The sequence below is a fragment of the Uloborus diversus genome, chromosome 10 (genome assembly GCF_026930045.1).
Source record: "Uloborus diversus isolate 005 chromosome 10, Udiv.v.3.1, whole genome shotgun sequence".
Taxonomy (NCBI): Eukaryota; Metazoa; Arthropoda; class Arachnida; order Araneae; family Uloboridae; genus Uloborus; species Uloborus diversus.
The window spans coordinates 104,883,902-104,910,951 of record NC_072740.1 but is presented as its reverse complement, the minus strand read 5'-3'; the positions used below and the strand labels follow the sequence as shown (position 1 = coordinate 104,910,951).

General features: G+C 31.8%; 1 protein-coding gene across 2 annotated transcripts in view; it reads right to left on the bottom strand.

The window, feature by feature from the left end:
• The window catches only part of LOC129231438 (uncharacterized), a 181,034-nt gene that overhangs the window by 141,780 nt on the left and 12,204 nt on the right, over positions 1-27,050 (bottom strand). Inside the window, exon 2 of one of the 2 annotated variants that reach the window (XM_054865753.1) lies at positions 6,675-6,773. The exons of the other annotated variant lie outside the window; for it this stretch is intronic. The gene's annotated coding sequence lies outside the window, so the exon portion shown is untranslated. The remainder of the gene's footprint in view (positions 1-6,674; positions 6,774-27,050) is intronic. 2 annotated transcript variants of the gene reach the window in all.

The following is a 27,050-nucleotide window of genomic DNA, read 5'->3' as shown; positions in this document are numbered from 1 at the left end:
TCTTGGGTGTATAAATCTCTTTTACGGCTGCAAGTTTATTCTCACTGCTTAGTTAACTTTTAATAAGCATTTTGCAGATGCTTTGCAGAAAAGAGCCATGATAAATTATTATTAAGAATGAACGGCATTAATTCTTATGATTGTTTTCAGTCTTGTTACTTAAAGGTATGTTTTGAAAAATCAAGTTAGAATTTAATTGGTTTGAGTTTTGTACGCAAGTTAAAATCCAGTGACGTGTAGAGGTGTACGAAAAATGCTTTTCAACTATGTTTGCAGAACGATTGTTCTAATAACAGTATTATCTTAACAAACATGACTAGATTTTATTGTAAAGATTTTTCAATTCATATAAAGATTCGAGGTTTATTTAGCCGGCGACTTTTCTGTTTTTTGTCAGATATGTTACTGACAGAAAATGGACACACACTAACTGCTTATTATTTCTAGAATAGTGTCTGTGTTTTTTTACAGTGTAATAATTCATGACGAAGAAGCAATAAACGAAACGTCTTATGGAGTAAAGCGATCAAGACGAAGAAGAGGCACAAGGCAAGTTGAAATTGAACCCTGACGCAGGGTGCACCAATGGACTCAATGAACGAAACCGTTAGGGAAGTACAATGCTTCTTTATTATTTTGCTACAAGTTGTTAGAAAATCAATGATGTATTGAAGTACAATGATTTGATGTTACTTTGTGACAAGATGTCGTAGCAAGTAACGATAATATGGAAGCAAGATGATGAATCATTATTTTGTAAAAAGATACAGTAAAACCTGTAAAGTTGCCCACCCTCGCAAGTTAACCACCCATCTAAGTTGACCGCTTGTTTGAGGTGCAGAATTAATCCTACATCATAAAAATTAATTTCTATAAATTGATTACCTGTTTAAGATAAACCACTAAAGTACTGTACCATAAGCTGTCGACCTACGCACGTTTCCCTGTATTGATCAGTTTTGATGATCGTTAAACAGGATGACTCATCCTTACTTTGTGACATTACGTTATTGCAAGTAATGATAGCGGGGAAGCAGGAGAATTCCTCATTACTTTGTAACAATATCCTTGCTGTTAAAATATTTTTCGCAAATAAAAAAGTGTTTTGAAAAGACAAAATTTAACTGACTCCTAAATAAAACTTTAAGAATAGACTTAATAGATTCAGAAAGGTCTATAAAAATTAAAATTAATGATGTCATTTCAAATGTGTTTTCAAGATGCGTTTGATCCCTTTTCAGCAAATTTTGCAGGATATCGTATTTCATTCCGCTTACCTAAAAATGAATATACACAGTAAGGGGGAAATTTAAACAATTGCAGCACACCAACTTAGTAAACATTATTATTTGTAAATAAAATATGAATTCGGCGTATATTTTATTTCGTGAGTCAAGATAACCTAATTGTTTTCTGCTTTATATTCTTCCAAGTAAATGAATAATTCATAATCAGTAGAACGTGCATACTTAGCATATTCATACGTAATAATAATATGCAGCAAAGGTGTTGAATAATAAGTACCTAATCAAATATTAGGTATTGCAAAAGGCGTACGTCACTTACGCAAATTTGTTTTCAATTAACATTAGTAACTTGGTGAACGTAAAGCAGATCCCTTTAGTTATGAATGATGGGGAAATCTTTTGAGAGGTGAACTCTAAAAATCTGAAATATTTATTTTCAAAAATTTAATCGACAGTTTAAGCAATGAAGTTATTTTCTAAAGATTTGTGTAGTTGTTTGAATGCTGGTTTCTTAGCTGGGTCTTAACTACTAACCATTTTCATTAAAGCACTATTTACATTGTAAAAAAATTCCGAAACGTTACTGAGTATTTCCGCATTTCGCTTCGAGATTTCACGGGTTTTCATTTATTTCCCCGTAAAATCAAGTATATTTGCCAAAACGTTTCCTTAATCACTAAAAGTTGCACGAATGCAGATTTTTCACTGTTCTGAAAAATATTTTTAGCTACCGGTTTAAAGATTGACTGGGTGTGTTTAATAACTATATCGGTTTTAGTTCAATCACCGTTTGTCCAGATTAGCTAAGCCGCTAGGGGGTGTGAATAAGAATCTGGATAGCAACAGCTCTGCAAGATAAGTAAAATAGGTGTTTCCTACGTACAATTTTGTATTGGCCGTTAAGGATTCTAAGGCTCTCTTAGTGCGTCTATTCAATGACGTTTCAACTAACTAGTTTCCATTGAAGGTTCCAGAATGGTTTTAATCAAGCCATTTCAGCAAGAGTCAAGGATATAATTTCAGGGAAGTTACTGCCTTGAAACGTTTCTGTTTTTTTGCAAGATTTGTTACTGGCAGAAATTGGGTATATCAGCTGCCCATTATTTCCCAGGAAAGTTTTTTAATCCGTTTTACAGTATATGAATGGATTAATTTTCCTACTTAATATGCTTACACTGTAAAAAAAAAAATCTGAAACGTTACTGTTAATTTAAGTGGAACGTTTGGGGATTTCACAATTTCTTATCTACTTCCTAAAAAAATTCAAACAAATTTTCAAAACAAATTTTCTGAATTGTTGTAAGTTGCACTAATGTAGACTTTTCATTGCTGTGAAAAATATATTTAGCTACCAATATAAAGAATAAATGAGCGTATTTAATAAATGAATCGGCTTCAGCTCGATACCTGAATATGTAACTAAGCTAAACAGTACACAGTTAATTCTCTACGAAAAAGAAAGTCACTTAAAATTATAATTTAAACCATTCACAATGCGAAACAACAAATATTCATATGTAGTAGGGGAGACCGGGGTTAGTTGTTACACGGGGTATGTTTTTAGATTCAAATTTAAAATTAACCGTCATTAGAATTTGACTTTCTTTGCACAAGATCAGCGTTTCTTAATTTCTTTGATCGGTTGAACCCTTTTAACTGCTCACATTTTTCGTGGAACCCTTAGTTTTTTGTCAAAAGTTTGCAGTGGAGTAGCCAAGGTTCTGTTTGAGAAGGAGCCCAGGTTTTTATATCAAAGAGACTATCACATAACTATTTGTCGTTAAAATGACAATTAAATAGACTTCATTATAGACCATGCTAATTATTTCTAATTGCTAATTATTATTTATTATTATAAAACACCAAAACAATCCTATTTGCATAGGTGGCTGGTGCCCCAAAAAAGTGGAGGGAGGGGTGTCAAAAGAGGTGCAGGGGGGGCAGGTTTGGTGAATGACACACCAATAAAACTAAATTTTTTCTTAAAAAATTGGGCAACTGAATTTTTACGTCATTATTAATGAATTGACCTTCTTTCAAAAATTCGAGAAACGGACTCAAAAATCGGGACCAGATGGCCACAGAAGAATCCCTAATACAAAATCAAAGTTCCATTTTATTTTATACGAAATAATAACATAAAAAAGCATATATATGTAAAACAAGCATTTATTAAGTCAGTTCTTTCTTTAAACACGTGAATGGATCACCCCTATCATTTTTTATTCGACCCTTCGCTTTGAACTTAGAAAAGTGGAGGGGCAAAGTCCCTTTACTTTTGAAAGTGAGAGGGCAATTGGCCCTCTTGACTCCTCGTGCTAGTCGCCTATGCCTGTTTGTGATTTTGAGTTATTTTTAAAAGGGATACATAACTTCAGAATTTATGCATGAGTTATGATTAAAATATTTTCTTAGTTAGGAAAAGAAATAGTGATGTGTTTTACCTACAATAGTGTTAATAATTCACTAAAATGTACAAAGAAAAGGTTTTAAATCTTAAAAACTAAAATGTTTATTATTTTACAAAAATTTTTGAATTCATTTATAAATCAGAGACTTTGATGTCACTATATGTTATGTTGACTTAAATTGGTCCTCACTCGTTAAATTTTAAAATTGTGCTTTCAACTGCTGCCATAGATACTGGGAGATTGGCTAGTATTAATAGTAGAATATTTGAAATTTACGTCAAAAATCGTAATTTTAAGGAATATTTGGTAATGGTTCAAGAAAGAAATTTTTTTTTTTTGGGGGGGGGGGGCTTCCATAACTTTTTTAACATTGAAGTCACTTTCATACTATCTTTGCTGATGTTAGAGAATCAGTAGCTTCATTCGGAATTTTTTCGAAATTGAAGTGTGTAAAAGTGAGAAAGAGGTGAATTATTGATGATCTTGGAAAAATTTCGAGCGTTGAATCTTAAAGGCACATTTTCAGGCGACAAATACAATTATTCCTGTAGTGGCTAACCTTGATGGGTAATACAGTTCAGATTAGTATATACGAAAGTAAAAATTAAGTTATTTTTCATTTTGGGCGTTGATTTTTAAGTGACCAATTTGAAAGATGTGGAATGAAAACATGCAAGTGTCATGGAACCACTGAGAGAGCTTCGTGGAACCCTGGGGTTCCGCGGAACACAATTTAAGAAACGCTGCACTAGATGATAGCGCTCATTCATCTGCGTTCCCTGACGGCCACAGGACTGCTTGTAGTCAGTAGAAGGAAGAGTGCTCAAGGAAAATGGCTTTGAGTCTAGAAGTAATTTTTCTTTCCGCTGTTATTTTTCAATTTGTGACGAAGCAGTTGCAGATAACGGATTGATTTCTATACCACTTTAAGGCCTACATTTTCAGGTAAGTCATGACATATTTAAAAGTTTTGTATAGAGATATAATACCAGTAATATGTGCCTCGATTTGAAGTGGCGCCATATGGAGCAAGTTGTTGCAGTTTTGTTGGGGTTAGTTACTACAAGTAACAACTTGCCCCATGCAAGTTTTAATTTAAAATTATGTTTTCTTTTTAAAGGTTATATGGCGGGAACTATAAAAACAAGACGGACAGAGGCTAATAACCTAAAGAAACATACCTGGAAGTGGATAAAGAAGTAATGGCAGGTAGTTTATTACGAAAAGCAGCCGATCAATACGAAATAAATTTCATGACAACACAGAGATTCTGCAGTATGATGAAAAATGGTGGTAAGCAGTATTTCTTACAAGAGTTAAATCATTGCATGATTTAACTCATGTAAAATACTGTAGTTGGATGACGATAGTAATAATAATAATAATTCTGATCTTTTTCATTCTATGATTTCATTTATTGTTAATATGTGTGTTTGAATAAATAATAATAATAACAACAATGCTAATAATAATAAATAATGTATTATTCGAATGTATACGTTTTTTTCTAACGCTGCAGAGAGTGCAGAAGTGAAGCCGGTCCGCAAGTGGAAACCATAGGTCAGGGCCACTTTAACAGATACACCAGTAAAAAATGCAAGACGAAGCTGAGAAATAAAAGTCAGTGAAAAGGAAATTGTCTCCAATAGAGAAAAAAAAAAGCAACAGTCACGAAGACACACAAAAAAAAAAAAAAAAAAAGTGAAAAATGGTTCGTCCAAACAGTGCTTCCTTCGGATGAAGATGATGAAAACTGGTTCTGCATAGAGTGCACTAAACCGTACTCAGAGTCCAAAAACCAACTAAAGGGCTTCAATGTCGTAATTTTTACGAATGGGCACATGACCGATGTGCTAAGTTTGATAAATTATACGCTTGTAGAACTTGAAATTCGGATCAATGATTCGGATGATGATAGTTTATCAGAATAAGTCCTTAATGAAGTGAATCTATGAAGCTAAAAACTTTTTTTGACTTTTAACATGGTCCCTAACAACATGTCCCGTGGTGGGGTAAATTTTTTCAATGCACATGTGTTCAAAAGACTTAAAATATTTTGGAGTAGTGGCTTCTAATCATTTTTTAAAAATATGTTATGAATGTTGAACAATTTAGATGCATTTTGAAGTTTCACACATGTAAATACTTGAAATAATTTAACGTAAAAAAGATATATTGAAAAAAAACTTGTAACAAATAACCCCGGTCCTCCCTACTTTATCGAAAGACAAAGCGATTCCTAAACTAGAACTTGAACTACACCCTCAAATACTGGAACGGAGTAAAGAAACTAACCATGGCCTATTATTACTTTGTGACCTGAATACATAATTCTACAGATTTTTGTATGCATGGAACGAAGGACCGGTTAAAAGAAAAATAATAAGTAGTTTCACTTAGAGCCCTTATTTAAGCTAACATTCCTGTCAGATTGCGGTTTGTAGCTATGAATTTGCTAGGAAAGTAAATTGGGTGGCTTTGTTCTGGCCAGAAGTATTTCTTTTCTCTTTTCCAAACATAGTTTTCTGAGCTAAAATAAAACTGCCAGATTTCTAAATGACTTGCATTGTGATAAGGGAAACCGTATTTTTATTTATTTTTACATTTGTTTTTGTCTTAAAGCGAAATCGAAGATTAATAAGAATATCAGAAATTGAAACGATTAGTTCAAAATACAAATTTTTAAGACACTTTTCTTCTTAAAAGCAGTTTTACTGATAGATAGTCTGGAAAACTGAACACAATTATTGCCTGTTTTATGTTCTGCAATCTGTTAAGCTGAACTGATTGGTATTATACACACTGCACACAATTATAAGATATAAAATTGGAAATTTAAAGGGGAAACTCATCAAATAATCGTCCCGTAGGTTTATTCATTGATGAAGTATTTTCCGCGTTTAAAAATAAAGAGCAAAAAAGATGAATAAAATATTTTATTTTTAGTCTCCCGTAGGCGTGTAAAAAACTCAATTTTAAATGTTAAAGCGTTAAATTTAAGTTAAATATGTCTTACTTAGAAACTTTTGTGTGAAAAGCACACGCACTTGTCTTCAGGCTCTTAGTCCAAATTAAAGCATCTTGAAACTCAAATCCTTTTTATTGTGTCATTCTCCTAAAATAAAATAAGTTGAATAAACAAATACTTCATTTTGCATTTTTCTGAAACTATTGAAATTTATAGATTTTTGCGTTTGAAATTGTTGGTCGTCAACAATGTGTTCATATTAATAAGCTGTTATTAAAAGCATATGTATATTTTTATTAAAGAATTGAAAATTGCTTTTCAATTATAATTTTATTTTCATGTATACTTCCGTCATATGCGGAATGTATATAACATCGAGGATTGTAATCTCAAAATGGAATTTTCCATTTAAAAAAAAAAAAAAAACATGTATACTGTTTTTTTTTGTACGTTAAACTTTTGATTTTTTAAATATCATATATATTTTTTTAATTCAAAAACGTAAAATGCAAGTTACGTTAAAATAATAAAATAAATTAAAAAAAAAAGAAAAAAATTACATCACACCAAAAATTTATTTTGCTTTGTTACAAATTGTGTCAAAAAGTTAACATTTTATATTTTCCTTTTTGACATTTTAAAAGGGAAATGGGCCGTGGTAGCCCGATCGGTAGAGTGTCTGATTCGGGGCCGGAGGGTCCTGGGTTCGAACCTCGATGGTCGAAGACCCACCGTCGTCATTAAAGGGGACTGGGCGACGTTAAATATGCTCGTGGTCTCAATGTCCTCCAAGTGAAACGATACCTCTGGGGGTGCTAGCACCAGGTAGCTATTAGCTCCTGGACTAGTTCTAAATTCTCATTAACTGTTCGATCCGGTGATGGTGCTGCCATCTATCGGTATATAAAATAATGGAGGCAAGGCACTTAGTATGCAGTCCTCGGCATAAATACAGTTGTAGTCAGTTGTGACTCTGAATAGGAATAGGAATAGAAAAGGGAAATGATACAATTAAGATCAATAATGCTTTAAGGAAAACCTTTAAAAAGAAAAACAAAAAAAAAATCTTAAATACTGTGTGAGTATGAAAATCGTTGAATGTTCTAACAGAATTTCTCGTTTACCCACACGCGTATAATTATAATTATAGAATAAGAATTCTTACTTAGAGCTGTCTGTAGCTTGAATGAATAACCCTAATAAAACAAACATTGGCTGTACATTTACTTATCATGAAGAGGAAGGAAGAATGAAATACTAAAGAAATAACTCCTTTAATCGCCAACAGGTGGCTCTGCAGTCTTCCAAAGATTGGGCTGCCAGTTCAAGCAATTTGTTGATAAACAAAGCCAAATAGCTCGTGCATATTAGCTTCGACAACCATTACCCGCTGCCGTTGCTCCTTTTTATATCGTTTGTCGCTTTGCACGATCCTGGATCACAAAATCTGACAGCGCCATCTGTTGGTCCCCACCAAAACTACTTTTGGTTTTTTGCCAGACAAAACCCGGCTTCTTTTCCATCCGTTTAGTGAAAACCACGTCTTTTTATCTTAATCGGTTTTTGAATTACTTATTTTTAAAATTGGTTCTGACTTTTGGTTTACCCAATATATATATATATATATATATATATATATATATATATATATATATATATATCCGTTTGATTAAATAGTCAAGATTTGTTTTTCAAAAAAGTGCAGTGATACTTTTCTACTTTTTTCCGATAATTTACAAATATAATGAGCATAGTCTTTTCCATTATATAACTTCTTAGTCTTACTACTAGGTTTATAACAAGTAGATGAATTAATTAGTTTTTACAACTATATTTCGAGTTTTCATCTTGACGGAACTTCATCTGTCGTACACCCAAGAAATTAATTTCACACATTTTTGCTTCTTCTCTCGGCGCTTCGCGAGGTGTGATTGATGATCCATTACCGCACTGGGAACAGATGCTTAAAATAGGGTTCACATCTGATTCCTTTCTGTAACAGATGTCATTTAGTGTTTATAGTAAGTAGTAAATTTTCGTCATTTCACATTTCTTTCGACAGTAGTTTTTGACATCATCAGTTTTGATTTTAACTTTAACTTAGTTAAACTTTTGTTCAATGGTTTGGGACAGCTTCTTAAAGATAAAAGATACGCAATTAAATATACATACAAATGCCTTCATTTTATGTTAAAGCATAATGTGTGAATACGTTATATATAATTTTTTTAATTGAAGTTGGCGATGATGATAAACTTTCATAAACGTAAAAAGTTGTTTAAAAAAACTTTTCTTTTTAATAAACTGAAGATAGATTTTTGTACGGAAAAAATGTAATAACTTTAAAAATTTGTTGCTTAAAATTTGGTAATTTTGTACTAATAAAATAGTGCATGAAATACACCGCCAGCTCAGTCAATTCCAGCCGAGGACTGCCAGTTTCGTGCTTATTAGCACGTGCTAATATGCACGAAACTGCAGTCCTCCGCTGGAATTGACTGAGCTGGCGGTGTATTTCTCGTATTTCTGCCTTAGCCCTGGCTATAGGGCGGTAAGTTACTGAATATAATAAAGTAGTGTTTGGATTTTAGTTCAAAAAGCCTTTTTTTTTTGTAAGGGAGTGAAAATTGCACTCACAAAAAATAGGAAATTGAACTACTTGTAACAAAGATAGAACGTAAAAATACAATTGGACAACTAGGAAGAGAAAACATGTAAAAATAGAAATGGAATGCATCAAAGAACATAAAATATTCAAATCGAATAAACAACTTGGTTTTACAGAGTGACGTGTTGTCGTTTCTGTAATTTACTGACTGAGTTTTTATTTTTATGCCTTCTTTATTCTTTAGATTATACACCAATAGATCTATTCAGAAATAAATATTTTAAAGTCCAGTTTCACTGTTTCTTTCTTTTTTTTTTTAGTTTTTTTTTTTCTTTTTTTTATTGAATATTTTGGACCGAAAACACTAAGTAGGGAATTCAACATTTTCTAAATTTTGTATGATTGTGTTTTGAAAAATGTACAAAAGGATACAGTTTCTTAGTAATTTCGCAATATAAGCAAGACAATAACTTTAAAATTAGTAAATAATATATAGGATGATATTTTTAAAACATTAATTGTAATAGTAAAGAAATGTTTATCCTAAATCTATCACATTTTTATGAAAGATGGGCATTTCCTTTTTATTGACAAAAAATGAAAACTTCGACATTATTTTTTAATGAACATTTTATATAGATCAGATTATACTCATACCGAAATTTATAGATTTAAGTTGTTGCAATTTTATACTTAGAAAAATATCCGTGCTCCAGCGAAATCATTTAAATAAATTATTATATTTCTCTTGCTTTCTTTTAAACATCGTCCCAAATAAATAGCTTAAAAGCATTTCATTTAACGTGTTGCAAAACTTAATGCAAATCTTTTCATTTTTAATTAAAACAGTGCCAAAAGAAACCTGTTTAAAAGGAGTTGTGCACGCAAAAAAATAATTTTACTAATAAAAAATGTGATTGCAGAGCATTTTAAACAAAAAAATATACTCGTTTTGAGTTTCAATTATTTTTTAAGAAAATTAAACTCAAACATAAAATTAAGCGTTTCTTTACAGTATTACGTATTTTACTTCTCAAACTGAGAACGTTGTTTCATATGATCGAGGTTCTCTACTCTACATACATTGTGTCCAGCAAAGCACACCTTGGTTTCAAAATTAAATATCTCGAAAACAAAGGACGAAATTTGAATAAATCAAATTTCACAGTAACCATATCGTTTATTTTATTCAAAATAAACGATATGGTTATTGTGAAACCCATAAAAATCATATACATGAACTTGGAGCCACCTGCCTTGTCTAGTGGTCAGAGAAGTCTGTCTGCGACAGGAAGGTCCGGGTTCGAATCCCGGCTCGGGTATGGACGTACTTTCTCTCTCCTGTCCTTGTCCTTTCTTTGCCGTGCTGTGAATGGTTTCCTACCCTATTAACGGGTCCTGTTACGGCATATGTGTACTGTAGAAGTCGGACTTCCCACCAAATTACGGTACAGTTGAAAAAGTCTCAAATTGACAGCCTAGCTGGCACACGACACCAACAACAACAACAGGAACTTAGAAATTAGCTTAAAACATTGCCAACAGGTGGCGCTGCATACTGTGATTGCAATACAAGTCTCCATAAATAGTGCTGCGAAGAGGTTAGTACTCTTAGCAGTATTTCAGCCTGTCAGATATGCTTACATATGCGCAGAAATTTTTCTCCAACCTGTTCACAGCAATAATTATGGAGACTTCTATTGCAATCACGCCGTGCAGCGCCACCTGTTGGCAATATTTTAAACTAATTTTTAAGTTCCTGTATATGATTTTTATGGATTTCACGATAAACGTACCGTTTATTTTATAAAAATATCGTCTTTTGTTTTAAAGACATTTAATTTTGAAACCAGGGGGTCTTGCTAGATACCCTGTACAAAACTAACTTCTTTATTTCTAAATTCCTCGATCGTAGCTTATGTAGTGACTCAACCAGCATCTAAAACCTCAAGATCACTAATAACGAATACAGTAAATTCAGATTAGTAAACAGGACGTACAGTTTAAAAAAAAATCAAACGCGTTTCAAGAAAATAAGGGTTGGCCAGTGTGCCTAACTTTTTCCTGTAACGTATCTCGCAAAAAAACAGGAAATTTTCCGCTAAAGCTCGGAACTCTCCTAAAAGTCACCTAAATATTTCTGAAGAGTTTAGAAACCTACCCGACAAAATGCCAAATACAATTCTGGAAAACTTCTGAAATCTTTCAAAATGGTTTAGACATGTTTTTAGTATTAGCCTGATACTTATTTTTTGAATAATTTTTAGGAAGACGTTTTACGGCCAAACTGTAGCATAATTTAAAAAAAAAATAAAGAAACAGCTTCTTTGGCTGCAATTCTTGTAAAGCTACAGCTTCCAAGCAATGTACTGTTACCCTTTCTTTGTCTCGTCAATCTAGAATATCCTAGCAACTGAAGGTAAAACACCTTCTAATAAACCTCGTATAGCTTCACACTGGCTGCTAAAATATTTTATCACGACAAATAAAGAAAATGGGAGTAATGGTGATGCTCTACCTCAAAAATTTAAGATAAAATAGATAGGGTAGTAACCTATAGCTTTATCAGACCATTGAATAAACAATTAAGCACAATCTCATTTTTGGAATCCGTAAAATTGTTAATAGTTTTGTGTGCATGACTTTAAGAGCGTTTTAATAACCATACAAGTAAAACGTTTATAGTACTCGTTTTTTTTTGGGGGGGGGGGATTTAAATGAAAATAAAATGCAGTAACCAGTTGATGAGCAAATACGTCAAAGCGAAAAACAAACAGAACATCTTGTTGCAATATTCATTTTGGAATTGGAATACAGAAATATACTTTTGCTATTGCTATGAGCGCAATGCTCAAGCATATTTAGCTTCTAGTGGGAAGATATATTTAACTTCTTTCTGAAATATGTTCTCCTCGGGTCAGTTACCATCGCCCTAGATTGACTCCCCCAGCAAAAGCAAAACAACTGTGTCTGGATATTGCAAAAAAAGCCCCTGCCTCGGTAGAAAATTCTGGTTTGTTATGATTAACTAGTACTTCTTGCCATATCCATGCGGTAAAAAGTGAAATTTATAGGGGCGCAAAGCGAAGCTAATGTGTGTTAATACAAAAAAAAAAAAAAAAAAAGATCGTAACTTCAGACTTTTTGTAAAAAAGATCCTTGCGTTTCAATGGAAACCTTTGAAATCTCAAAATAATGCTGGAAATAATATGTGATGGTTAGAATTTTTTAGTGTAACAAATCCAACTAATGGTTAAAAATTGTGTCTTTTTGTCTTTTTAATGCTTCATGCTGTATTCAACAGTTTTGCGTACTTGTTTTCTGTACTTATATTTATTTATTCAACTTTGTCTTGCAGCACTATAAAAATTTTTATATATTTTTTTTTTAGATGATAGGTATTTTTGTCAGTTTGGGTTTCAAAAGTGCCGTTGTCATTTGCAGAATTTTCAATAACGTGCTGTTCGTGATTGCGCAAAAGTTTGAAGCACTTATAAGTTTGAAGCAGGTTTACACCATAATAAACTTCCTTAACTATATACACATGCAAAAAAAGAATAATTTAGTTTAACAAAAAACTATAAAACAATATTAGCATTAGCATAAGAATATGAGTTTCATAAAATTGCAGTAAAATTTGCATAATACTCTTGGAACCACACAAAAATAAAAGAAAAACAATAATACTCAAAAATAAAAACGCTTATTTTTCAAAACCATTGTCGAGGAAAATTTACTTTTTTATTTATCACTAAAGCTTTGTATATCTTTAAAAGATTCAGTCTTTTCTTTCTCACTTTTTTTTTGATTTTGTTTTGTTTTTTTAATATTAAACAAAAAGAAAAACAAACAATAAGAATGCAAAAGACGACCATTTTTAGCACGACATTGACTTGTTAAAGGAGAAAAAAAAAGTATTGCACAGCTTCCATTATTAATTTGTGCTTAGCAACTGATCTTTACCCCTTGAAAGCATACTTAAATGATAATAAGAAAAGCTTTAAAAAATGCATCTTTTCTCTCTTGGAAATTGCAATAAGCAAAAATGTTCCTTTACAAAAAAGGAAAAAAAAATGTAGGATTTAGGAAAATCCAATTTCATTTTATAATGCTCTTGCGTGCATAAAATTTTATCTAATGAGTTCTAATTCCGGTAAGAAAATACATTAACAAAGTATCTTTATTTTTTAATGCGACCGCAGTTTTCCCAAGGAACTTGAAAATCTCCTTCAATTAAAAAAACTAAATTCATGTTTCTATATCTTTCTCAGTACCCCATTATGAAACTTTTTCAGACAATGAAATTAAGTAGATAGGCTGTAGCATCTATACAACTACTTTTTCAGAAAAAAAATGATGGTATTCCCTTTTCTCTATCCTTCTAGTTATCATTCTTCTTTCTTCATCAGCTTTCGATTAGTGAAATATAAGAAGTTGAGGGAAATATAATGGGATTACTTTACTTGCATACATAAGTAAAAAACTGAATTAAGAAAGAAGGGAATTTTCTTTGTACGTCGCATAATTAGGTATTCAGAAAATTAATATGATATTCATTGCTAATAAGATAATTTACTCATGTTAGGTAGTCCAAACTACATATGCAATAAAAAACATGCATGAATTAAATTACTCTTTAGGTACATATCATTGTTATATGATGTCCAATGCGTTAGTTGAGGATAAAAATAGCCTCTTTTATGGTAAATTTCATTAGAAAATAAACATAAGGTTTTCGTTTAGAAACAAGAATGCATTTGAAAGAAGAAAACATTCATTAAGTTTTTAGAGCTTAGTCTGAGATATGTTGAAAGTAAACATAATGTTTTAGAAAGCTTCTTAAAACATTGTTTGGAAATAATATGAAACTATTATTTAAAAACTTAAATGCTGTGTAAAAACATACTTTCATTCAATGTTTCTTTTTTTAATTTTAAAGATTTATTTAGTTTGAAAACGGAATATTTTTTTTCAATTAAGCTTTTGGAGGGTAATTTTACTTTAGACTTTAATATAACTATTTTATTCTATTTCGTATTACCGATTTTTAAAATGCTAAAAAAATTGTCTTTTATTTTAATCATCATGAGTTAGGTAATAGTTTAATGTGTTAGTCGTATGCATTTCTAATTAACAATTTATAACAGCTTAGAAAAAAATGGCACAAGAAAAAACAATAGTGCGTTTGGAAAAATAAGAACAACCATGCAGCTTTTCAGTTTGGTATCGGTTCTTTGTAACTGAGCTGGAACTTATTCACAATGAAATACGAAACTAAACATTCTTTAAAGCCTTTTTTGTGACTCATAATAATGAATATCTCTTATTTTTGTTTACACTAGATAAAGCTTATTTTAAAGCGTTACATTATATAAATAATTATTTTTCATGAAATCAAAATAAACTTGATGGTAAAATTGAAAAATTAAGTAAAAGTTCCGTTTTTTCCTTGTTAAAAGAAATCTTGATTATTCAACATCTTGATTACTCTTGATTATCTTGATAACTCAACATAATTAAAGCTTACGGCAAAACCCAAATTTCTATTGAATATTGATGCAGTTCCTTAAAGTAAAATTAATATTTGTAATCTGTATATACAATAAAAACATATCTTCAATACGAGAGAATTATGTGTGTATCAAATAAGATATAGAAAAAGATGCGTAAAGTTGTGGCAGGATGTTTTGAAAGTGTTGAGAATTATTTTACCACCACTTAAGAAGATTCGCTTTTGAGTAACTTCTCCAATATTTTTTTTTTTTTTTGCAATGTATCAAACCTTCATTATTTATGAAAGGTAGCACCTTAAATGAAATGTCTTTTTCTGGAATAAATGTATTTTGGTTTAAAGGACAGAAGTTCAGTTATTGATTGAATATTCCACTAATGGGAACGTTTGCATGCAACTCTACTTGGACATGTATTCATTATGTAGCCGTTCTATTTCTATTTAAGTGACCACGCCTTCTGTAATTCGTTTAGAAAATCTTTGAGCTGAAGCCCTGTTGCTTCTAGTATACTGTTGGTCTACCTTTCCTTCATAAGGAATCCCAACAGGTGGTAATATCCTTGGGCTTTCCCATTCTTATTTAAATTTAATTTTCTGTTTTCAATGCTTGCAATGCTTAAATGCATACTTTGAACTCATAAGATTATTTTAAGCTTCTTAGGTTTACTTCATAGTAACCAGTTTCACGTCGGTTGCAGTCAAAAATAATTATCAGTTTATTAAAAATACATTTATTTTAATATTGGGTTAAAACGATTTGAAATAGTTTATCGGTAAAGAGCTGTAACTTGCTATGGTGGTAAGATTTTCAAGAGGAATCTCTATCTTCATTGAATAATTAATCGACTAGAACTAGTCTGGAGTGTGTGGCTGGTCTTCTTTTGCATTTTGATTTTTATAATAACTCATGGTACTAGAGTTTTTCTCGCATAAACAAAAGTTATTTTTGCAGACTTACTTTATAGTCAACCTATAACCCACAATACGAATGTCTTTACAATATTGTTAGTTACTCAAGGATTACCAACCATTCGAAAATCTCAAACGCTATAAAAAGAAAATATTTTTTTTTTATTTACAGGGTGCGATCTTTTCAGATAACATTGATTGTATTTTATAGCTACTCTCTTCGACGCACAACTAACTGAGGGACTTACCCACGAGAAAGGGGAGGGGGGCTCCTTCTCGTGGGTAACTGTAATCTTATGAAACTATTCTTATGAAATACAGTCACTGTGTTCATGTAATTTTTATAATCATCATATCTTCTCAGAAAAAGTTTAAACAATATATATTGTAAGGATTTGTAATATTTCTGAAAATCCTACTATAACTTCCACAGAATGTCTCGCAATGGAATGCAACCGTATAATATACTTAATAAAACAAAGTGTTGCTGTATATTAATAGCATTTTGTGATAGAATGCCCATCATGTGTGTCCTATCAAGAACGTATGAAGTCTACTAACACCAGATTCCTAGCTTCTAATGCATACCTGAAACTTTACAATGTAAAAAAAATCCAAAACGTTACTAATTACAAACTTCCTTCGAACGTTTCGGAATTTCACAGGTTTTCGTCTATTTCCCCGTAAAACCGATTCTCTTCTCAGAAAACTTTATTGAATTGCAATAAGTTGCACAAATGCAGGCTTTTAAATTATGAGAAACATATTTTTAGCAACCAATTTAAAAAATTGACTAAGCGAGATTATTAAGTTAATCTGCTTTAGCTTGCTTAAGGATCATCCAGATTGACTATTCCCCCAATGTGGAGCGAATACGTCACGGCATAGCTGCAGCTTTGCAAGGCGAAAATTGTAGTCAACGGAATTACTTGCACTGTCAAACCAATTCAGAAACGCTTCTGGAAGATAATAATCAGCTGATGTATCCAACTTCTGCCAGTAACATGTCTTGGAAAAAGCAGGAACATTTTCCGCTGAAAGACATTAACCTTCCTGAATTTATATCCATATATCCAAATAATTAGAAAACGTTCCCTGCTAGTCAGTCATATCTCGAAAATTTTCTAGAAAAATGAGATAGATTTAATTTAAATGATTAGAACTTTCCTTTCTTAACAAGAAAGCTCCATAAGAACTAAGCAAGCAGAGCCACAGCCCTTTGAAAGGGGCAGGCTGATTTATCCGACATGTTGGGTTCCAAGCCAAAGCTGGATCAAACCTCGTTTCTAGTATTTATAAATACGTTATAATATTCGCTGGTTGCTATGTCGTAAAACAATTGAGGATAAGTTGAGTAAAATGTCACTTAAGGTGAATCTAGAAATATAACTTAGTTCACAAATTCAACAAGAATGTATCGGGAAATGTTTACTGTATTGAACTTCACTTTCACACCTTATATTTTTTAATTTGCATTAATAAATCATCTTCCATCTACAGAATAAAATAATCAAACATCAATCAAGCAACATATCTAGAGCTTGGACACCAGTTTTCTGTAATCAGACTTTTGTACAAATACTTTTTTTTTCTCCCGACAGTTTTGGAATGAAGCATCGGATAGCTCAGCTCTCCGCGTATAGGTGCCTTGAGCTACGCGAGAATTCTACCCTTCCAAGCCGCACGCAGCTATCCAGTGCCTTACTCGCTCCCGTTCGGAGCTTAGTCAAACTGAAGCCGTACACTTCAATCTTTAAACTGGTAGGTAAAAACATTTTTCAAGATAGTTAAAAGTCTGCATTCGTGCAAATTGCAACAATTCAGGAACGTTTTTGCGAAGGTACTTGATTTTACGGGGAAATAGTTGCAAATTCGTGAAATCCCGATATGTTCCACGGAAATAAACAGTAACGTTTCGGAATTTTTCAGTGTGGATATTACTTGTAATACTGTCTCAGCTTTGACCATGGATGCATAATGCTTTTATTGCTTTCTTGGTATATCAGAAAGATTCTGATCAGTTATATTAAATTTATTTTTCTTTTTCTTGCAGGGTCTCGAGACGTGACTGGCTTTAAACAGGGAAAATTCCAAATTTTTCAAAGTTTCAAGAATAATTTCAGAAAGGTTACTTATATTAAACGGAAAACGTTCCTGGTTTTCGCAAGATATGTTACTGGTAGATATTGGGCACATCAGCTGCCCATTATTATGAATGAAATTTTCTGAATTGTTTTTACAGTGTACTACGACCAATGTTTTTTGGCAAAAAAAAAGCGAGTGAAAACTATGATTTTTACCCGATCTTAGAGAAAAAAAGCCTTTAATAGGTTACGTAAACATCAGTATTTGCATATTGCTAAGTAGAACGGTGTTCAAAATACCCATCGTTCATAGTGAGACATATCTGCATCCTTTGAATTAAGTGATTGCACTAACTGCTTTCCATCACAGGGATGCAAATCTCGGTTTATTCTGTCATTTTTGTATAAAACTATGTGTTCTAGAATAGCTTTGGAGATTTTTGGTGAACCACGAGCGAGGAATTTGACGTTGAAGAGCTTGTTTGGTTTTTTTTTTCCTGGTAGACCATGTATAAAATACAGTCTCCCTGGGCAAACACTGTCCTGGGGCTGTTCCGTTGCGATGTTTCATTCAAACCGTAACAGCCTTTTTCATGTCTCTGAAAATTTACGTATGTTTTATGACTCATACATAAGATTAGGGGTTTAAATATTTTTAAGAATATAGTTTAACAAGAAACTTATAGAAAATTTTATTACATTTTACATTAATGTGAGTCGAAAATACAGAAATGTCATTCCCTCATTTGTCCCCACTGACAGTAAAAAATAACCAAAATATTTTTTCTGAACAAACAAACAATAAGTTCACATTATTTTAAGTTCCTCTCAACGATCAGTTTTTTCCCAGAATCCAGAATAAATATTTTTTAAACAAAATTTCTAGTAATTTACAGATGGCAATCCGTAAAAGTATTGCAACACATTTACATCTCTAAGTTGTTGGAAATTTGTTCTTGGAATCTATATGAATCCATAAAACCAGCTTAGGTTTTTTGAATCCAGTATTTCATCGCAACTACTTTTACAGGTCCAAAAAAAAAAAAAATAAAAAAAAATAAATAAAATAATGCATGATAACTAAATAATCAAAAGTTACTTCTTTGTTTGAGAGTATTTGTTCGCAAATCAACTCAAACATGAGTTAGGCGTAACTACTAGAATTAAACTTTCGTCCTTCCCTCACTAATGAGGGAATCACCCTTAAGTGAGCGAGTAATACTGAGAGTAAAATGCTATTCAAAAAAATATATATAATTTGAAGTACCAATTTTTTTTTTTTTTTTTTTTTTTTACGAAGCACTTACATATATCTATCTGTTCTAAAAAATTCATCATACTCATCCAATTCCGTCCACTATATTTTTTCTGAATTTAATAAGATCAAAATGACTGTATTAGTGAGAAGAATCCATCTATATTTTTCGCAAGTATAACGCTTCTAAGATCATCATATTACTGACTACATGTTGAGCTGTTTTAAGATTTTTAAAAAATGAAAGCTAATTTAAAAATTCTTTCTGAAATAATTAACACTTACTACAAAAAATACAATCTGATTAATTTCTTCTCGCTCACAAACATAAAAATAACGTGAAACAGGTTGAGATTGAAACAAGAAATACCAATATCCAATATTTTTTACGATCAATAAACACATACATTTATCAACTAGAACAAATCCCCCAAGAAAATAAGAGATTCATGTGTCTTTTTAGTATTACTAAACCCAAAACATACTTTACATATTTTAAAAATTTAATTTTAAACCTTGCCACAAGCCAAACCTGATGTTCGTATTTTTCATTTTTAAGCAGAAAACTTTTCAGAAACGTTTTTGCACAGTATTCTTCAGAATGTAAAAAAAAAAAAATAAATATCTATACTTGATAATACCGTATGTTTAAATCATTGCGGAATGTGCTGTGTGCATTTTTTATGTTCCATAATTTTCAAAAAGCTTTGCTTTTTATAGAAAATAAGCGATTCAGTTAAAAGATTTTATTATATTTACAAATATAGTGAAATCCCGTTACAACGAACACCAATACAACAAACTTCCCGTTTCAACGAAATACAATTTCAGTCTCGCTTTAATTGCCATCACATTATTTAAACTTTATTACAACGAAACTCCCGATACAACAAATAAAATATATCCTTGAGGTTCGTCGCAACGGGTTTTCACTGTACTTATGTAAAACTAATAAATAAAAATTTTAAATGAGAAACGAACTGGCCTAAAATAGACTGATCTAAAGCTAAATTGCACCAAAATAGAAAGATAAATAAATTTAGACAATACAATTTTTTGATTTTTTTTTTCTTTGAATTTTTAATGGCTTTTTAGACCATGGTATTTTAGTTAAAAATATCTTCTAGAAACAAAAGACGGTTTTTATAGGGTGTCCGGAAACAGACTGACAGCTTTCAAAAATTTATAACAGGAAAACGGTGAATGATAAAACAAAAAAACAAACTGACAGCTTTCAAAAATTTATAACAGGAAAACGGTGAATGATAAAACAAAAAAAAAAAAAAAAAAATAGCGAAAAATTTATGTGATGGGACTTAAAATATTTCCCCTCATTAGTTTCAAATTTTAGTTCAAAATGTTTTCAACAGATGGCGCGTTGGATTGTAAGCCAAATTCATCGATTTTTTTTTATCCTATTGCGACATGTGATAGTAGCCGACGGTAGACATTTTGAAAAAGTTGTCATGTAATTTTGTTCATTTAAACATTTTTTGAAAAAATATGATGTTATTTTCTTTCTTTCCTTCCTTAAAGGTTTATTGTCTGAAGCGCCATGTGTTGAAAAATTTTATAACTAAACTTTGCAACTCTAGGTAGTAAAAACTAACAGCAAACCATAAGATTTTTCTTCAGGAATTATTATTATTATTTATTTTTTTTTATCATGAACGGTTTTCCTGTTATACATTTTTGAAAACAATCAGTCTATTTCAGGACCATCTGTATCTTTGTATTGCGAGATGAAAGCCGAACTAATAACATACTTGGAATTGAAAGTATTTATAGCAGCACTGAAGAAGAAAATTTAATACAGCACAGAAAATTCCGAAGCGTGTCAGCATATTTCCAGGTAACGCTCTGGGTTTCATTGATTTCGACCAGTTTCCTGTGAAATTCAAGTATATTTGCGGAAAAGTATCCTGAGTGTCTAAAAGTTGCATACATAAGGATTTCACAGTGTAGGGAAAACATTTTTTAACTACCAGTTTCAAAATGCAGCAGCGTGTTCATTAAGCGTTTGAGTTTCAGATACATTGCAGTTCTTAAGGGTAAAAACAATAAGAAGTCTCCGGATACTATAGCTTTGCAAGAAATGAAGAATAATAAAGCGCTAGAAGTCTGTTTACAGTTCTGCATTAGCTTTGGCCATGATTGCGAAATCGCTCATGGCCAATTAGACTAGTGCTAAGCGATTACTGTAAACTTATGAGAAGTTTATTAGAGGGTTCCTGAATTTTCCCGAAGACCAAGCTGTCTTTTATTTGTAAGGTTTATGAATTCTTAAGAAAGTTTTTTTTTTTTTCTGGAAGGTAGGTTCTAAAATGATTTTACAGTCAATATGATATACTTTTATATTATAAGATTGTGTATTATAAATGTTTAACATGATAGTTTGTAAAGCACACGTGAATGCTCCAATTTTGTATGCAAAAAGCATATAAAAATAACAGAATACAACTGCAAGAACTGCAGCAATTGTTCAACAAATGCCAACAAGTTGTCTCAATAATTAAAATATCATTTATATACATTCATTTTTTTATACTCTTGAAATTTGCATATTAAACGTTATCATCATTTTTTACTATATTGTGATCGTATTTATTTTAATTGTGTTCATCTCTTCGCTCAATTAGATCTTTGCTCTTTCTATAACATTATTAGAGATAGTATTAAGTAGGAAAATCTTTAAAAATTGATAGTTAAGCTTGAAAAAATACTGGCGTACGGAGTACGCCAATCGCCGTTACTTCGAACCGTCCGTCTTCTTAAATGTTGAAAACTTTCCATTTTTTTCTCCTTATTGAGTTTTTCATCTTATCCTTTCTCAATTTTGCCTCTGAAAAGTGCTATTATAGAATTGAATTTGTCGTGGATTGTAGAATGTATGCCACATGAACTGTAATACCTCTAAAAGCAGAGAACCTTTCGCATTCTAATATTAAGACAATTGCCCACTTTGTACGCTTCTACACAAAGTGGGTGATTTTATTTTTTATACAACTTTTTCTTTCTTAAAGGACCGAAACAAAAGCATGTTTGATAGATGAATGAAAAATATTGTGTGGCACATAAGAAAAAGAGAGAGAGAGAAGAAAAGAAAAACATTATGTATGATCCTTTCCGTTCTTTTTCCTATATACTCGTATACATGGAAAGTGTAACCTTACAACCATGGACGCGTATTCGGCGTAGTGTATTTAAACTATTTTAACAAAACCACCATTGCACGGCAGTAAAAAAAACGCAAACGAAAAACGTTGAAACTAAAAGCCGACCAGTGAAAAAACGATCCGTCCGTTAAAGACTAAAATGCAAAATGTGAAAAATTGATTTCAAAGAGGCTCTCCGGCCATCACTTAAATATAGCTTTCTGCGAAATGTCAAAAATAGCCATAATATCACCGACAGTATACGATCAAAAATTGTCGATACCAAATGGTCAAAAAAAGACTTTTAAAGGGACTCCCTTGACTCTTTCGACAAAAAGTTTATTGAAAAGATCTAAGAATATGCCTAGGAAAAACTCAAAAAAAACAGTAAACAATGACCGACACCAGGCTTTGTAAATAATTTATGAAAATTCCAAAAGCAGGCCTTGGAAAAATAAAACTCTTACAAAAAGACGGAAAACCAAAGCAAAAATGCCTATTGACAGGATCATGCAAAAATGGTTCAATACGATGACTTAAAACGTTGAATGATTGTTATTAATTATTTATATGAACTACGAAGAACAATATTGTTTAATAATTTATTTTACCAAAGTAGCAATGAATAATTTTGTTTCGATTTTAATTTATTAAAGCGTAACAAAATTGTAAAAAAAAATATTTTTGATAAATAACGTCAAACGTCACTTAGCATTCCGTAATGTGTCAAATATAGTTTCAAGTTTTAGGCAAACTACGCTCAAAGAAAAGTAGCACCACCCTTCTAAGAATTTTAAATAGGTAATTACACGCTTTGTGTACTATTGTGTCGCGAAATGTTAATATATCTTATGCTCGCCTTTAACACACACTATCTTCCTGACACTGTTAAAACAATTCAGAAACGTGCCACCATAAGCAGAGTTAAACAGCAGTCTGAGCGTTGCAGAAAAAGTGCGGATGATATCATAGAAACGTCTTACACCATACGAACCACCGCCTAGAACACCTTGAAAAGGACAAGCTGACTTATCCAAGATTTTCGTAACAAAACAGAATTAGATCCAACCTCGTTTCTAGTACTTATAAATACAATTCGCTGGTTGCTATATCGTAAAACAATTGATGATAAGTTCAGTAAAATGTCACTTAAGGTGAATCTAGAAAGATAACTTAGTTCACAAATTTAACAAAAATGCATCGAGAAATGTTAACTGCAATGAGCCGTATTTTCAAACTTATTTGTTTTTCATTTGTATTAATTAAATCGTCTACATCGTCTACATCTACAGAATAAAATAATCAAGCATCAATCAGGCAACACAGCTAAAGATTGGACACCAGTTTTCTGCAATAAGGCTTATGTGAAATAACTTCCTAGGTTTGTTTTTTTCGCCCGACAATTATGGAACCAAAATGTCGGATAAATCAGCTCTCGTCATATAGGAGCCTTACCTCCGTCGACCGGTCCCTGTATGTGCTGCTTCTCCAGTTAGATCCATCTCCACCACCAGCAATGTTCGCACACGTCTATACATACACACTCTCGTGATTGCGAAAAGAATATTTAGAATTCAAAATGTCTAAAATTCAATATTTTTTCTTACTATAACTTTACAGTCGTCATAGGAGTTACTTTTAATAACTTTTTCCTTCATTGTTTCGCTTTTTCTACAATTTCTTTAAAAAATTCTTGTTTCTATGAAGTGTTATGGCGTACATCACATATTCATAAGAAAATTTGTTGCTTCTGTGTGAATTTTTGAAATGTGGCAAAGGACTTAATTCAGTGTCGTGGCGCACCACTCTAGGTCAATTTACAGACTCTCGATTTTGTATTCTTTAGTAGAAAATTTTCAATTTTTTCTCAAAAAAATTTTTTTTTATGTTTTTTCTTTAAATTACTATATAATCGTCTTGTTTATAGTGTCGGTAGACTTTATGTTTTTAGTTCTCTGTAATTTTAAAACTGTGAACCAACTGCACCCTAAAAAGATTTTCCAGAAGATTCCTAAGCATTTTTACGGATACACTGTAGAAAAATTCCGAAACGTTACTGAGTATTTCCGAGTTACGTCTTGGGATTTTAATGGTTTTTACCCACTTCCTGGAAAAATCAAGTATCCATGTCAAAAAGTTTCCTGAATTGCTACTAGTCGCACGAATGCAGATTTTTCACTGTTGTCAAACTATTTTCAGCTCCTAGTTTAAAGATTAACTGAACGTATTTATAAAGTGCAGCGACTTCAGTTCAATTACGGCCCGTCCATGCTAATTAATGCTTCCAAAGGGAGCGAATTAGTGTGGACTACTTTGCTTTGCAAGAATTGCAGGTGGGTGAAATTCTCGTCATTTACTTGCAATTCAGGCTTAGCTCTGGCCATGTTTCCAATAATGCCCTTGGAACTACCTTGGTAAATCAGGAAGATGCCGAGCTATCATACTATTCATTCCGAAGTTTAATATAAAGTTTCAGAGACACGACTGGCTTCTAACGGGGAAAGATTTCTGAATTTTTCAGGAAGGTTACTGAATTTTAGCAGAAAACGTTCCTGGTTTCTGCAAGTTCTGTTTCTGGCAGAAAGTAGGCACATCAGCTGCCCATTATTTTCCAGGAACGTTTCTGAATCGCTTTTACAGTGTACTTTTAAATAGTGTCATAATGCTATTAAATATTCCTGAATGGTAACATTTATCGTAGAGTACTTTTCTTTCAATTCACTTCAGAAATAAATCTTGCCTTTTTTTCGCTTCTTTAACAATTATTACACTTTTGATTTTTTTTCTTTTCTTTTTTTTTTTGGAAAATGTTTTTATTTTTTTACATTAAATACTTCAGATTGATTTCTTCCAAATTTTGGAAGCAATATTTTTTTATTGATGCTTTCTATACAATTAAGATAAATTTGCAGCCGTGACAGGGATTATTAGAATCTAAAACAGTAATTTTCAGTTTAGTATTGTAAAAGAACAAAAACCTGTTTTTAGAGAACCGTTTTTAGAGTTATTGAATTTCTACACTTCTAAGTTCGAAAGAAAAACATTCATAGCAAAAAATCTGAAAGGAAAGAATAGAAGTTAAGTTTCTTTCAACAACGATAGACTGATGAAAGTTATGCATCCCATATTTTCCGTATCTAACAATCAAAACAAATAAAATATATATAGCGGCAATAGTTTCGAAGAAAATATAAGCTACAAAATCATTCTTTGCTTTGGAAACAAATAAAATTACCTTATTTTTACTACTTTTTCCCTACCTATACTGTAAAAACGATTCAAAAACGTTCTTGGAAAAGAATGGGCAGTTTATGTGCCTAATTTCTGCCAATAACATATCTTGCAAAAATCAGAAACTTTTTCCGCTAAAATTCAGTAACCTTCCTGATTTTTTTTTTCTTAACTTTCATTAAACAAAAATCGAAAATCGTTGTGTACATTGTCTTTCCAAAAGCTTTCACAGTTCCTCCATATTCCTTTATGCTGATCACAATTGAAGCATCTAGTAGAAAATGTGTGCAAGTAACAAAAGTAAAATTTGTATATAACTAGAACAAACGGTAAGAGAAACTCTCATATGTTGTGGGTACTACTAGCTTAGGTAGAAATTGCCAAACAGCATGCTTTAGAAAAACTTTTCATTCAAAGCCTACCTACATCTAGAACTGAACACGAGTTTTACTCAAGACTTTTAAAAAGTCCACTTACCTTACTTTGCTCCCCACAACTTATCTAATCACTAAACAGAATCACTCCTTAGGTATCAAAACAGTTTTTACTGTTTTTTTTTTTTTTTTCAAGTAAAGTTGATTTAGTAAATGCATTATATTCCTCAGAATTGGACATTTATGATTTATTCAAGACATATTGAATCCTTCTTATTTCCTAATACACTACAGTAAATAACAAAAAACAGCTGTTTTTGCAGAAAATAGTGTTATGGTATCTTTAATGAGTTGCTAGATTTAAATAAAAAAGATTCGCGAATGCCATACTTCTTTTAAATCACTACTTCGAAAATAATTGGTTACGTAATGTGCTCTCCTAGTGGGTAAGTTGTGTCACATTATTAAAAATTTCTTTCCTTCAGAGTTATAAAATATTAAAAGCCGATCAAATTACCATCTTGAGGAAAAGGAAGAGGGGTTGTGGAGATCGTTGCAACGCGCAACTGTTATTATCCCCTGCGGGATTAATGGCCGGATACCAGATGATGCATAAACTGGGATGTTTTAGACGTGAAGATATTTATTTTCTTAAGCTTATATCATGGAGTTTATATTCCTGTTTACTACATGAATTACTGCTTATTCTGGTATAAATATTTAATTTTGCTTTTGAAGAATTTCTGCAATCACTTTTACATGACGAAAATTGTAACATTCGGTGAAGATTTATTTTTATTTATTTCAATACATTTTCTATGTTTACTTTCTACAGCTTCAAAACGTTTATACATTGGAGAAAATAAACGAGAGTTTAACACTTTTGTGTCAGTCTTTATGTATGTACTAAAGTACAAATACAAATTGAGAATTATACGCTGTGCAAATAATTCAGAAAATTTTTTGGAAAATAATGGGCAGCTGATGTGCCCAATTTCTCCACGTAATATATTGTGCGATAAACAGATCCTTTGTTTCCTTTGGAAAACTTTTCGTAGAATTCATTTACCATCCCAGTTACCCCCCCCCCCGTCGTGTATATGGAACATTCAGAGAAAACTTAGGTAGGCCTAATATAATAGCTTAGCCTTTTCCTACTTTGCCAAGAGAGAACAAAATGCATCATTGAAATCATAATCAAATCTATGGGAGAATTGCAAACAAGTACAATGAATCTAACTCTCTCCTGCAATTCGTGCATAGCTACTCAGCGCAAAACAGAAACTCATTTGCACC